The sequence below is a fragment of the Lycium ferocissimum genome, chromosome 10, assembly GCF_029784015.1.
Source record: "Lycium ferocissimum isolate CSIRO_LF1 chromosome 10, AGI_CSIRO_Lferr_CH_V1, whole genome shotgun sequence".
Lineage (NCBI taxonomy): Eukaryota > Viridiplantae > Streptophyta > Magnoliopsida > Solanales > Solanaceae > Lycium > Lycium ferocissimum.
The window spans coordinates 13,685,052-13,699,076 of record NC_081351.1 but is presented as its reverse complement, the minus strand read 5'-3'; the positions used below and the strand labels follow the sequence as shown (position 1 = coordinate 13,699,076).

General features: G+C 34.3%; 1 long non-coding RNA gene across 1 annotated transcript; it reads left to right on the top strand.

Annotated features, from left to right (window-relative positions):
- The first annotated feature begins 2,137 nt into the window (after nt 1-2,137).
- LOC132032527 (uncharacterized) lies at nt 2,138-5,028 on the top strand. Its single transcript, XR_009408501.1, has 3 exons — nt 2,138-3,396; nt 4,007-4,104; nt 4,376-5,028. It is a non-coding gene; the product is annotated as an uncharacterized LOC132032527 (long non-coding RNA).
- Nucleotides 5,029-14,025: the final 8,997 nt, after the last annotated feature.

The window sequence follows — 14,025 nt, the reverse complement described above, 5'->3', positions numbered from 1 at the left end:
ATCCCCCCCTTGGCGAGGTCTCGGGAACGGTAACACATCATACTGCCGAATATAACGTAGTGCGCACGATCATAAAACCGGCCCGGGATCCGACGAACGATATCATAGTAGTATGCACGAGCGGAGTAGTGCGGAAACCATATGCATATAAGTACATACATAGATTTCAAAAACCAATGAACAATTATATTTTCCAACATCGGAAGGCTCAAAAATAAGATTCGGGTCAATTAGAATCGGTATAAGAAAGTTGCGAGTTTTTGAAGCACAAGACCTTCTAAGAACATTTCATAGGCCACTTTAAGAATTCAAATATCATTCATACTAAGAAATTTTCAACAACCTTATGGATCAAATCGAATGGAGACTTATGACCATATTTACTTATCAAAGCATTCATCAAAGACTTTAGTCATCTCGAATATCATTCGAACAACATTCGGGAACATAATGACTAGAATGTTCAAACATCATAATTACATATCAAGCTACATAGGATAGCTTATGGAAGTCGAAGATGTTGGCCAACCTAGTGGCTCTAAGAATGGGATTTTCTTTAGAAGCATACATATGCATTATTTGTTCATTTCACAAGATCATGCCAAAAGGAAGAAAGGTAGGCTTCACATACCTCGATCGCTCGCTAACAAATTCCGATCGCTCGCTAAATAAGTCCCGACTTAAGTCTCGGGCTCCCCAAGATCTACAAGAACGTTATTAATTACCAACATTAGCTACACGTACTTAGAAATTCAATTCCAACTCATACTTGTCTACAGAAATTTCGGCAGCACCTCCCCTGTAAATTCAACATCCCCGAGAATTTAACTCGGCCAAATTCATCAACAACCATATCAACAATACCAACAACCATAATAATAGTCATCAAGAACCAATTGAAACGCATTCTAACATTAATGACTTCCTCCTCTGCATAGTTCATCATTATTCAATTCAACTACGTACATTCAAGTCGATGTCGACATTTACATATTCATTTACTAGTTCAAGATCATTCAACACAATTCAAAAGCATTTCAAGCAATCTACAAAATATGCCAACGATCCCATCAACATCATATTCCACCCGAAACCTCCACAAATGCGACAAGGCTATAATGTCGCACTTTCTTCTTCTAATTTCATTAACAACAACAACAATTCACACTTGGAAACTCCATTTCCATAATTACATGAAAACTATAATAAAATCACATGATTTCCTACAACAACTTATAACCGATTTTCATGCCAACTTGAATCATTAATCTTCCACTTACATCAAAAAGGTCACAACAACACAATTAACATACCAAATAAATTTAATTCGTCTTCCCTACACTACACCACACCCACGGCCACACACACTCACACACCCACACGGCTAACCCCACAACAAACAAATTCCATACTTTTTATTCATTTCAACATACTACAACATATACATAAGTCTTCCATAACATAAAAGGATAGAATTCTTACCTTTTCTTAAATTTTCCACTTGCCACAAAAGTAGTTTTCTCGCCTCAAAAATTATACCACGTTGAAGAGGGTCTTGAACTTAATAAGAATTCAAGAAGAAATGAATTATAGATCAAGGATGGATGGATTAATTTTTTTTATTTTTTTTTTATTGTTTTTTTGTTTCTTTTTGTTGTTGGCCGAATGGCCCTTAATTCTTGCTCTCAATTTTTTTGTGTCTTGAAACTTCTTGAATAATGAAGAGGTATCGTCCCTTTCTCTTATTTATGACTTGGATCAATTAACTTCCATGGGCTTGGGCCATAGCCACTATGGCCGGCCACCACAAGCATTGGGCCTCTTTTTTTTTTTTTTTTTAATTTTTCTAGCCCAATTCATGGTGAATATTGTAATTCATGAACTCAATTTCCAAATTTCCAATTTGCCCTTAGCCTTCTTTCATTTTTCCGCATCAATATTTTTCACTAACAGCGTATACATTAGCTAAAAGTAAAATAGTGTTCTATTAAGTCACTTATTTCAATTTATCCGGATGTGCAAAATTACGGGATATAACAGATACCCATAAAGTGTTCGATAAATATATCAGGAAAATATTTCCTACTTCTTCAGAGGATAGCACAATACCAGCAACATATTGAAATTGAAGCCATTCTTTGTGTATGCCCCCCGCTATGACGAGCAGAGTAACAGGCCCTTTAGTTTAGATTTCTAAGGTGGGGCTCTATGCATCTGATAGAGGTGCTTTCTTATTTATGAAATACTTTTCCAGACTCCTAAAACTATAACATATTGAGGTTTTCTTTTATTATCAAATTGTAAGAGCCTGCTATTTCAGCAAGTTTGCCTCTCAAACTAGAGTTCATGTAACTTATGTCCTAATGCCTTTTGATTTAGATATCTGAAATATCTAAAACCACGAATTAGCATTCGATGCTGATCTATAAATTTTTTGTAATACTTAATGGATTCCTTTCTTAAAAGTGTGTTTTTTTTTTTTTCGGAGGATTAACTTCAACATGTATATTCATGAGGACAACGAGTAATATATATCTTGATAATGATGAGATTTCTACTATATAGAAGAGTGAACAATGGAACGACCAAGGGGAAAAACGTAAATTAGCTCAGTGAAAAAAAAAATCTTCGTCACATTCACACCAACACAGACCCAATATATATGTCTAGAAACATCCATTCATCTGTTTCTCTCCTTCACATTTCTCAAGTGCCACCCTCTCAAAGAATGGTCTTTCAGTTTTCTTAAGTCTCAATGAACTTTTTCGGTTGGTTACAATGTCAAGTGTGTTCATCTTTCAATTTTTGCCCAATTCTTATTCGTTTTTCCCCTTCATCTTCTTTTCAATCCTTGGCTTTTTTGGATCTTTTCAGATTCCTAGGATTGTTATCATCCTGTCTTTCCATAAGTTCGTCACCTGAACATAGAAGAAGCATGGAACATTGAAACATTGAGTGGGAAAAAAAAAATACAAAAATAAATGACCAAATAAAAAAGGGAAGGCTTCGTTACGTATAAAATTTAGTAGCGTGACTGAGAGTAGATAAAGACGAAAAAATAGATGATAGCAGTGTTTCAATCTCGGTTGACTCCTTAGCGCAGAACGAGAATCTCTTCACCCTATAATCTGGTGATACTTTAATATTGTAATTTTACATCCAACATTAATGACAATTTAGATATTTTGCCTATTAACAGTGTTTCGAAATATCTAGACTACTCCCCTATCAGTCCTCTCCCTCGCAGGGTATGATCTATGTTCGCCATAAACTCATTTACTGAACGTGGGCGTCAAAAAACCACTAGACCAGCAATTTCATGGCTTTTCTCTGGTGTATTAGGATCTTTCTAAGGATAAAAAGCAACCAAACTGTCAAATTCATGTGATAAAAGAGGTAGTTCTTTTCTTAAATTCAGTTCTTTTCCTTGCTTTATAATTGTTCATATATTTTATTTTAGCAATTTATGGTGGGAATCATTATGGTAACTGTAGATCTTTGTAAGCAAGTTATGTTGGAATTATAGTGGGTTATCTGAAAACAGGGTTCGGGGATTGTATCGGACTTAAGATGGAAATTTGTATGCTCCGGTAACTGTGACTCAAGCAAATGAGCCCTGCTGCTTTATGGCTTCTTATCCTTTTGTTTCTTTTATTTTTATTTTAATATTTCGTCGGTCATTTAATCTTTTTAAAAATGAAATATGGTAAAGACTTGATCTTGATACACTAATGCTGTGAATAGACAAGTGGTTGTGCATTCTGTTTGAGCAAGCAAATGCAATTATGTGATTTTCTTACTATGCTATTTAAAGAGTGTTCTTCGAGGGCTATGGAGTACTTTAAGATCTTTTTTCTATGTTAAACAACCATAATTTGTCTTACATCTCAGGACATTGTGGAAAGATATAAACTTATATTTTGAGATTAATATGAAAACTTTATATGCGTGTTAGAAAGCCTTACTTCAAGAAGCTGTTTGTGACATTTCATTCTTTTTTGTCCAGGGACCAGGATTCTTCGATGCTCGATGAAACTTCGATTCAAGACTACGAGTTTATATAGCAAATGACCTTGCAAATAACTTCTCAAGTGGTCTAATCGGGTTGGTATTTTGAATTAGATTATGCTTTGAGTTCTCTAGATATTACCTTTTTGTAAAGTGTTAGTGATAGAGAGTTTTCATGTAATGCTTAGATACGCTTTATCTTGAATGTTTAGAGACTGGTAGAAATGATAATTTTTTTCACATTTGCCCAAAATGATGATTCCACCAACTTCCTAGTTTTTTAAACACTGAACGTGACATTTTTAGTCTCCTTAACGTTGCATCATTTTTTGGTACGTGATGGCTTTGTCTTCTATGGAAATTTCAGGATATGGTCCAATGAGATAGTTTATAAAACTGCTGACAGATATTCTAGGCACCATGTTGGTTAATTACCCTTTAAATGACTTGTGCCTCCAGCCCTTTACATACTTCTTCAAAAAGGTAAGTTATGTCTATCGAGTAGACTACTCTTTCGTATTCTTTTTAGTTGGTCATATGCCTGTAATTGATTATGTTAAAAAGCTTTTGATAGTTCTATGCCTGTAATTGACTATGTTAAAAAGCTTTTGATAGTTCTATTACATTAGCGTGGATCGCTTCTCGTATTTCGCACAAAATATGTCCATAAAAAATAAAATGCTCTTCCTTTTAAATGTATCTCGGCTTTTGAAGACATCAAAGTGTGGATGGGATATAACTTAAGAGATATATTTGGAAGGAAGAACATTCTATTCTTCCGTACATATCTACAACGGGATTTCCTTTTCTAATTCATGCTCTTAACTCGCTCTAAGTTCACTTTGAGCTAGCATTTGCATTGACTAATGTACATGGACTTGCTACTTAGATACATTGAAAGGGGTGACGAATTTTCTCTCATCTAACTGATTTAGCAACATAATATATACTCTCTCTCTCTCTCTCTCTCTCTCTATATATATATATATATATATATATATATATATATATAATCACTATTCAAAGACAACTACATACACATACGTACTATAATCTAAAGTGTTGGGCGTGTAAAGAAAGTCATAGGCCATCTAGTATAGATAGAAAGTTGAGTGCTCGACTTTTTTTTGGTGCAATAATTAGGCATGCACTTCATGGATTCCATATGAAAATTGTTTGAGGTAATGCAAAGATATCATTGAGTGCAGAATGGATTTAAAAATCCAACCTCATTCACATGAGCACAATTTGTAACCCGAAATGCACTCTCGCAAATTGAAGACTACCTTTAGTCTCGCAGCATGAATCTGGGATAATGGGAAAAATGCATTATGAAAAAGCCATTGTCTATGTGTTATTGAAAATGATTTTTTCACTCTCACAATACATTCAAAAAAGAAAATATTCTTTGGGGAAAAGTAGGGCCCGTTTGGGCATGAGAATTTGAAAACACTTAAAACCTACCTTGTTTGAGTACATTGAAACAAGCAAATATTGTTTACAACAGTATTAACCAAATATTTGATTTACCATTAAAGCCTCAAACAACAGCAAAAAAGATGGCTTTTATTCGGACTTCATAAATTTGGGATGTTGTAGATTCCTCCCCGAAAATGCTATATGAATACCCATCCAATAAAGGTGATGAAAAAACAATAGAAGAAAAAGAAAGAAAAAAATAATATATATATATATATATAGATAGAGAGAGAGAGAGAGAGGGCGGGGGGGTAATTATACCAAATACAAACTTGGCCGCGGGGTGGTGTCGGAGAAATATGGAGTGATATTTGCCATTGATTGGGGTTTCGTTCTTCCGACAAGAGAGGTCGTGCTCTCACTACAACATGTACATTCTCCATCAAAATAATATTATTTAAGCCTTGCGTTGAGTTACTTGTTTATCTTCCAAGGGGACATTAATAGAATTTATCCATCTCTATATATCTCTTGTTATTTTAGTAGTGGATGTCAATTATACAATTTAAAGATCTTCCAAAGAGCATGAGAACTCTAGACGCAACAATAAGAATATATATCAAGAAACATCGTCCGAAAGTCCAGTTTTCATCCATTCACTGACATGTGCTGTTCATATACACACTTTAGGAGAAGCTAATCCAAAAATCGACGACCGCACCGGTCCGACCCCCTAAACAACCATATATGCGTGCACCCACTTAAAATCAATATAAAAAAATAGACAAAAACAGGGGTGGAGCTACAGTGTTAAAGGGGGGTTCGGGCGAACCCAGTAGCTTTTGCGTAGACCCTGTATTTTTACTGTAGAAAAACAGTAAATGTAGATATTGTTTACTTGCGAATCCATACACAAATAAATGGATGGTTCAATGGTAATGCGGAGGCTAGAGAAGCTCTCTTTTTCCAGAGATGTGGGTTCGAAACCCCACTGAACGTATAAATTGAACTCGTGCTGTTCTTTTCCTTTGCTCATTAGTTTGATGGTTGTTATCAACCTTTGCTTTAGCCCCCCAAAGTTTTGAGGCCCCAAAATTTTTATAGATGAATTTTATGATTTTATTTTTTCTTAGACAATATAGAAGATTGTAAAAAAAAGTACAAAATTTATATAATAAAAGAAGGGAAAAAACTATATACTTTTTAAGAGAAATATTTTAGAACTTTGAACTAAATTACTCAAAATCTTCATGTTATTAAATAAATTTTTTACAATAACATCTAAGGTAAGGTATTTAAAACACATTACTAACATCTCATTAACTTGAATTAATCCTCACTATTATAAACATTAATGATAATGTTACTATGTGAAGTAAATGCAACAATTATAAAAATAAATAAATAAAAAAAACCGCAAGCCTAGAATTTTCTTTATGTATGTGTATATATTTAAGATCTCGGATTAAAATTTAGCTTTAGGCCATTAATTTTATTGAACCGCTCTTAGTTGTTATACATTAGCTTGAGGTCGTTGTCCTGTCTTAAAATTCTGAACCCCGTACCTCAAATCCTGCCTCCGCCTCTGGACAAAAACATTCATATAAACTATCTAATTTATGGTGAAAATCAAATAAAGGTCCAAATATTTAAATCCCTAACCCCATAAAAAAGTTGTCACATGTCAAAAAATATTTTCGTGAAAAAAGGAGACGCAATAAAGGGTGTTGAATGAGGAAGCCCTAACTTGTGAGTTATTGAAAAATGTAGCTACCCATATGTTCTTTTAATGAATTAACTAATTTCTATATTGAAAATTATGGTTTTAACATTTTGGGGTCTCATTCGACTTTCCATAAAAAAAAAAAGTGAGCTTTTATGTGAATTATTGTACTCTTATTTGTCTAATTTATTTTTATTGACTAGTCTAAGAGCACGCGGTTTGGGCGTGTACCCTGAATATATGATCTGATGTTCAATTTTGAGTTTATGCTCCTATAGGGTTTGCTATTAGTCTATGATATTCTCTCTTCCAAGAAAACAATCGAAGATAGAGAGAAAATAGCTACTCATTTGGAGGGAAATAAAATTGAATGATAAGCATGTGAGGAGACTTCCGTAAGAAAGTAACGGTGTTTATGGCTTTTACTAAAAGTGCATCACTTTATTAAAGAAAGATGACTATTAGTGCTTCATATAAAAGATACATATTGTTTTGAGTATAAAACCAAAGATAATGAATGATTTTGGGTCTTTTCTCGGAAATTAGGAATTTTGGTAATTTTGTTTTGCGAGTCAAAGAACTAGAACTAAAAAGTTTTAAAGTACTAAGTTTTAAAGTACTAAAAGTAGTACTCTAACAAATAATTTTAAAGAAACAAGAAAAGATTTCAAAAATATACAACCCAACATAACTTTTTGCACCCCATAATAAATCTTTTTTACGTAATGTATAGTGATGTTTATACAATCGTATACATTATTTACACACCTATATAAACAATGTATCCATCCTGTATAAAAATGTGTAAATGTATATATGTATCCATCTTGTATAAAAGTGCATAAAATCCACCATGTTTTGAGAGATTTGATAAGGTGCAATCACCTTAGATAATAAATGATCCATGAATAGAAGAACTAAACTAACGGTTAGCACTTTATTTCTACATATGGCATCGATTGTTTTACAGAAAGGTTCTAAATACGCATGTGTGATATTCACAACATTTTTGTCCACCCTGTTAAGGAGAACCCGACTGCCTAGTGACTCATCATACTTCTGGACGATAGTTTCCATTGATTTATTTGCCTGCGTGCAAAATACTACTAAAGTCATCACTGATTCGCAAATTAAATGTAAAAGCAGAATCATATTTTTCCTCCTTAAGGTGGTCATAGTAAATAACAAAGTAAGTGATATTTCATTGATATCAGAACAACACTCAGTGGAATATTTACAATATCAAACAATAGAGAAGACCAAAAATGAAAGGCGATCAGAGCAAAAAACAAAAGCAAAAGTAGATCTGGATGATTATTAGAGCCCTATCTATACATGTATAAGTTCTAGCATTTCTAACATGGTATCAACGTCGTTGATATAATTCATTTTAAACCAAGAAGAACAAAAAAAGCAAACTCCTCGAAAATAATAAAGTGTAAATTAGAAAACTCGTACCAAAGGGCATGGCTCGGACACCATGGTTATCCAAAAATAATAGACCACTAGGTTACATACTCACAAACAGTTCAACTATTTTTTTACAAGTCAATAACATGACATTTATTAGAATATTTAAAGGATAAGAACAATAATCTTTTGTGCATTGTCAAGCATATGATATTTTCCATTCCAATGAGATGAGTAGTCTGTTTGGCCAAGCTTCTAAAAACAGCTTATTTTAAAAAGTACTTTTTTCAAAAGTACTTTTCAAAAAAATACTTTTGGCTAAAAGCAGTTTGTGTTTAGCCAATTAATTTAAAAAGTACTTTTGAAAAGAATTGCCGCTGCTTTTAAAAAGTGCTTCTATGTGTATTTTTTCAAATGTATTTTTCAAAAAGTGCTTTTGGGCAAAAGCTATTTTTTTTAGCTTCTGAAAAACTGCCATTACTCCCAAAAGCACTTATTTTCTCCCAAAAGCTTGGCCAAACACCTCGCTTTTTTTTTAAAATAAGCACTTATTGAAAAAAATAAGTATTTTTTTAAAAATAGCTTGGCCAAACAAAGCAGAGGCATCAAGAGAGAATTACCAGTTGCCTTCTTGGATAAGCACAACAACTTGAGAAAATCCTCAGAGATCTCCAAGGATGTATTTATATTTAGGAAAACTCCCTTATTTTGGAGATTAACTACTCTAAGCATCTTATAGCCTGTTTGGCCAAGCTTCTAAAAATAGCTTATTTGAAAAAGTATTTTTTTTTTAAAAAAGTACTTTTCAAAAAAGTACTTTTAGCTAAAAGCAGTTTGTGTTTGGCCAATTAATTTAAAAAATACTTTTGAGCAACAATTATTATTTGGCCAAGCTTTTAAAAAATGCTTCTATATGTATTTTTCTCAAAAGTACTTTTCAAAAAAGTACTTTGAGCAAAAGCTGTTTTTTTAGCTTCTGAAAAATTGTTTCTACTACTCCCCAAAAGCACTTATTTTCTCCCAAAAGTTTAGCCAAACACCTCACTTTTTTAAAAATAAGCACTTATTGAAAAAATAAGTACTTATTGAGAAAAAATAAGCTTGGCTAAACAGGCTATTAGTCCATCATCTATGATTAAGTTTAGAGTATGAGCCGCATGGAAGATAGTGAAAGGCACTCATTTTCTGGTTGTCCATATTTCTTTGAGCTTGTGACATGCATATGTGCAACAAAGAACTATGTTGTCATCGATGTTATACAGTTTATGGATCGAGAAAAGACATGTTTTAACTCCTGAACTTGGCATGAAAATTCACTTTAGTAACTAAACTTAACTTCTATTTTTTTACCCCCCTTAACAACTTACGTTTTAATTGTTTTCCACCCTAAAAAAATAATACCACTCTCACAATGTGAGGTGTATTACACTCGCGCCATGTCATTGCCACGTCATTGCCACATCATTGCCACATCGTTGCCATGTCATTGCCATGTCAAAATTACCAACATATTATTTTTTATTTTTCTGTTATTATTTTTTTTCTTTCTCTTTCTTCTACTTTCTCCTCATCCTCACCCTATTTTTATCAACCACCATGCCGCTATCGCCACCACGTGCCACGCGCCGCCTCCGCAAAAAATTGGACGAATCGCCTTAAAAAAAAAAATCATCACCATCATCTTTAACCCACACCCACCACCACCACCATCATCTACCCACCAAATTTCATCAAATTCCTTAAAAGAAAAAAAAATCACCACCACCATCTTTAACCCACATCCACAACCAAGACCATTTTCTAGCAAACCCATTTCTTCCACCACCATTATTAGCAAACCCATTTCTTCCACCACCATTATTAGCAAACTCATTTCTTCCATAACTTTATTTTTGAAAGAGAATCAAATACCCACATCCACAACCACCACCATTTCTAGCAAACTCATTTCTTCCACCACCATTAGTCTCACTTACACTTAAATTCGTTCAAATTAGTTGTTTTGATTGTTATTGTTGGCCATTATTAGTATTATTATTAACAAACCCATTTCTTCCATAACTTTATTTTTTAAAGAAAATAAAATCTAAATCAAGAAACAAAAAAATGGTGAAAATGAAAAGAAAAAAATGATGAGAATATAGAGAGAAAGAGGGATTTGTGAAGAAGAAGAAGGATAAGGGGGCCGTGGAGGGGGGGGCGTGGCGGGGGGTGGGCGGGGGTCACAAGAAAAAAGAAGAAGCGAAAATGGCGGGGGGGGGGGGGGCCGTGAAGAAGTAGTCATGGCGGGGGGAGGGGGAGGGGTCAGGAAGAAGAAGAAGAAACAGTGGAAACCAACCAAGAAGCCATGGAAATCCACCCTCTCTCCCTTTCTTCTTCAATCACATTAACACATCAATGATGAAAAGAAACCAACCAGGCAGCCATGGAAATTTTAGCTACAGTGCCAAGTCCACTTTTTTTTTATCACTCTCTTTTTTTTTTTTTTTTTTTTTTTTTTGCCACTAAGCATTTGGGTGGAAAATAATTGAAACGTAAGTTGTTAAGGGGGGTAAAAAAATAGAAGTTAAGTTTAGTTGCTAAAGTGAGTTTTCGTGCCAAGTTCAGGGGTTAAAACATGTCTTTTCTCTTTATGGATCATTAACAAAGCATGAGAAATTTCAGCCCAACAACAAGAATGTATGTGTAGGTATATATATATATTTATATATATATCAAGAAGAACCCTTTGGAAAAATCAATTTTCATCAATCCACTGACATGCGATGTTCATGTAGAGAATTTTCTCGTAAGATTCCCTTAAATCGTGAGTGATACTGATCGAGAAGAGACCCGGTCAACTACTACCATTACTTCTCTCTGCATGTTTCTAAAAACTTCATCAATTACTACTTGGAACATGTCCCCGAGTCAAAGTTTTATGGTTGGGTTGAGAATTTTAAGTGAATCCCGAAGCCAATGCTCATCCAAACTAGGAAGAGGAAGGGATGCCTGAATGAGCCATTTGGTGAGCAACCAACTGAAATTATCAAGATCCAGTCAGGGCCTCTTAGGAACAGTGACAGGCTGTGAAGAAGAACTAGCATCAATTGGGGTATCATATCCTCGATGACGACTGTTGAGATGTTTTACCAACTCACCTTGTAAAAAGAAGAATAACATCAAGGTTAACATACATTGGCTAACATCTATATAAAACAAGATAATGTCAAAACTATTTCACCACCAATAATTGGGTCAATATTCTGATTCTGCAAATGACATTTGATACTAACAGAAGTTTAGTATGATTATCACTTCACTACAAATGACCAAAAAATCATTTCTCTACACAACTCCGAGGTCTATAGTCAGAAATTAGAGTTGATTTTAAGGGCTCACATGCATTTAAGGAGATTTAGACATGAGAAATTACCAGTGGCTATTTTAGGTCCAAAAATTTGTTGACTGAATTTACATATTCGGTGTTTCTTATCATATGTATCAAAACACTTGAGATACTTTGATGTCGTGCGCTTTTGCATTGGTTTTGATCTACGAACAGCATTCCCTTTTCTTGAAGCTCCCAACCCGATATTTACGGGTTCCATTTTTGCTCCTATGAAATAGAAAGAAAGAGATAAGATCGTAAATGCATAACAAATGTAAAAAGACCAACAAAGGTCAAACAACTTTGTGGAACAAAATTCTACAAATCTGATTAATAAATTAATCAACTTAACTACGCCTCAATCCTAAATTCTATTAAGGTCAGTCAAATCTTCTCCATCTGCTCTGCTTTATTGATAAAAATATATGTAAATTAGACAAAAAGAACAAAAAAAGAATCCCTTCTTTTTTTGCTTGAATAGACATACGATTTTATAAGTATAGGCAGTTAGCACGCCTTAAACCGAGTTTATTTTGGAATAGAATTTTGGTAAATGTAATTCTCTTTATCCAGAATAAACAGACTTTATTATCTTTATTATCACCAACTATTACAAAGGATTCAATGCACATCCTTAGTATGAGCACGGTCATGTACCCTTGATCCATAGTGTAAGTAGCGCAACAATCATCACTGTATGCGGGGGAGAAAAAACAGATACACAGTTCATATTAAGCTAACATTGTTACGTTGTATTCCATCTTGAATAAGAACAAGGAACAAGTTTCCAGCCAGTCCGAAGGCATACAAATACACAATTCATACTAAGCCAATATTGTTACGATGTATTCCATCTTGAATAAGAATAAGGAACCAGTTTCCAGCCAGTCTGAAGGCATAAGCAATAAAGCTTCCTCGATACACAGGCTATTTCTAATCATACTCTTGTTATTACTTTGTTTATGCTCAATTTTATGTTATGAATTACGCTATTTTTGTTTACTTTATTTGAAAATGATTTTTTCACTCTCATAGTACATTCAAACAAGGAAATATCTTTGGGGAAAACCAGGGCCCGCTTGGGCATGAAATTTTGAAAACACCTAAAACCTACCTTGTTTGACTACATTGAAACAAGCAAAAATTGTTTACAAAAAGTATTAACCAAATATTTGGTTTACCATTAAAGCCTCGAACGGCAGCAAAAACGATGGATTTTGTTTGGGCTTCATAAATTTGGGATGTTGTGGATTCCTCCCCGAAAATGCGATGTGCTTACCCACCCAAAAAAATGTGATGAAAAACCACTACAAGAAAAATAAAACATATATATATATATATATATATATATATATATATATATATAGAGAGAGAGAGAGAGAGAGAGAGAGAGAGGGAGAGGGAGAGAGAGAGAGAGAGAGGTAATGATACCAAATACAAACTTTGGCCGCGGGGTGGTATCGGAAGAATATGGCGTTGCTTCATATTTGCCAAGGACTAGAGTTTTGTTCTTTTGGCGAGAGAGGTCATGCTCTCACTTCAACATCTATTTTATCCATCAACATGCATTGTCCAAGCCTATGCATTGTTCAAGCCTTGAGTTGAGTTACTTGTTTATCTTCCGATGGGCCATTAATAGAATTTATCCGTCTCTAGATATCTCTTGCTATTTTAGTAGTGGATGTCAACTATACAACTTAAGGATCTTTCAAAGAGCATGAGAAATTTCAACGCAACAATAAGAATATATATCAAGAAACATCATCCAAAAAGTCCAGTTTTCATCAATTCACCCTCAACATTAGACAAATCAACACCGTTGCCCCCCGTCTCTCGTGGCGCTTTCGATTCCCCCAAATGCACCGTTCAAGATCGCAACATCTTCCTCAACATCGGATCGCACCGATCTTCTTCGTTGCCCAACGGAATATTGCTCAACATTTTTACGAGGCATGGCTTGTTTAGTTTTTCCTTTAGTGGGACAACACTTTTACGAACGGATCTTGTGCTCGTGCGCCTACCCTTTTCAACATGACGAGGAGAATCAACATGTCGACGAACATTTTCGGATGAGAAGCGCTTGGGATTCAAAATT